Source organism: Bos indicus x Bos taurus, chromosome X, assembly GCF_003369695.1.
Source record: "Bos indicus x Bos taurus breed Angus x Brahman F1 hybrid chromosome X, Bos_hybrid_MaternalHap_v2.0, whole genome shotgun sequence".
NCBI classification, from domain to species: domain Eukaryota; kingdom Metazoa; phylum Chordata; class Mammalia; order Artiodactyla; family Bovidae; genus Bos; species Bos indicus x Bos taurus.
The window spans coordinates 72,121,079-72,123,188 of record NC_040105.1 but is presented as its reverse complement, the minus strand read 5'-3'; positions in this window follow the sequence as shown (position 1 = coordinate 72,123,188).

Genomic DNA, 2,110 nt, shown 5'->3' with positions numbered 1-2,110 from the left:
TAGAGAAGGGAATGGGAAACCACTTCAGCATTCTTGCTTTGAGAATGTCATGACTAGTATGAAAAGGCAAAAATATATGACACTGAAAGATGAACTCCCAAGGTAAACAAGTGCCCAATATGCTACTGGAGAAAAGCAGAGAAATAGCTCTAGAAGGAATGAAAAGGCTAAACCAAAGTAGAAACAATACCCAGTTATGGATGTGTCTGGAGGTGAATATGCTACTAGAGAAGAGTGGAGAAATGGTTTCAAAAGAATGAAGAGATGGAGTCAAAGCAAAAACAACACACAGTTGTGGATGTGACTGATGATGGAAGTAAAGTTCGATGCTGTAAAGAACAATACTGCATAGCAACCTGGAATGTTAGGTCCATGAATCAAGGTAAATTGGAAGTGGTCAAACAGGAGACAGCAAAGGTGAATATCGAAATTTTAGGAGTCAGTGAACTGAAATGGACAGAAATGGGTGAATTTAACTCAGATGGCCATTACATATACTGCTGTGGACAAGAATCCCTTAGAAGAAAGGGAACAGTGCTCACAGTCAACAAAAGAGCACAAAATGCAGTACGTGTGTGCAATCTAAAAAAATGACAGAAGATCTCTGTTTTCAAGGAAAACCAGCACATCAGAGTAGTGCAAGTCTATGCCCCAACCACTAATGCCAAAGAAGCTGACATTGAACGATTCTATGAAGAAATACAAGAACTTCTACAATGAATACCAAAAAATGATGTCCATTTCATCATAGGTGACTGGAATACAAAAGTAGGAAGTCAAGAGGCACCTGGAGTAAACAGACATGTTTGGCCTTGGAGTACAAAATGAAGCAGGGCAAAGACTAACAGAGTTTTGCCAGGAGAACACACTGGTCATAGGAAACACCGTCTTCCAACAGCACAAGAGATGACTCTGCAATGGACATCAAAAGATGATCAATGCCAAATGCCAGATCAGATTGATTATATTCTTGGCAGCTAAAGATGGAGAAACCCTATACAGCCAGAAAAGCAAGACTGAGAGCTGACTGTGGCTCAGAGCATGAACTCCTCATTGCAAAATTCAGACTTAAATTGAAGAAAGTAGGGAAAACCACTGGATCATTCAGGTATGTCCTAAATCAAATCCCTTATAATTATACAGTCTAAGTGACAAATAGATGCAAGGGATTAGATCTGATAGAGTGCCTGAAGAACTATAGACATTGTTTGTGACATTGTACAGGAGGCGGCGATAAAAACCATCCCCAAGAAAAAGAAATGAAAAAGGCAAAATAGTTGTCTGAGGAGGCCTTATAAATAGCTGAGGAAAGAAGAGAAGTAAAAAGCAAAGGAGAAAAGGAAACATATATCCATCTGAATGCAGAGTTTCAGAAAATAGCAAGGAAAGATAAGAAAGCCTACTTAAGTGAATAATGCAAAGAAACAGATGAAAACAATACAATAGGAAAGACAATAAATATCTTCAATAAAATTGGAGATACCAAGGGAACATTTCATGCAAATATGGGCACAATAAAGGACAGAAATGGGATGAAACTAACAGAAGCAGAAGATATTAAGAGGAGGTGGCAAGAATACACAGAAGAACTATACAAAAAATATCTTAATGATCCAGATGACCATGATTGTGTGATCACTCACCTAGAGTCAGACATCCTGGAGTCCAAAGTCAAATGAACCTTTGGAAACATGACTATGAACAAAGGTAGAAGAGGTGATGGAATTCCAGTTGAGCTATTTCAAATACTGAAAGATGATGCTGTGAAAGTGCTGCACCCAATATGCCAGCAAATTTGGAAAACTCAACAGTAACCACAGGACTGGAAGAGGTCAGGTTTCACTCCAATCCCAAAGAAAGGCAATGGCAAAGAATGTTCAAACTACTGCATAATTGCACTCATCTCACATGCCCCCAAAGTAATGTTCTAAATTCTCCATACTAGGCTTCAACTTTACATGAACTGAGAACTTCCAGATGTTCAAGCTAGGTTTAGAAAAGGCAGAGGAACCAGAGATAAAATTGTCAACATCTGTTCGATCATAGAAAAGGCAAGATAATTCAAGAAAAATATCTACTTCTGCTTTATTGACTATGCCAAAGCCTTTGA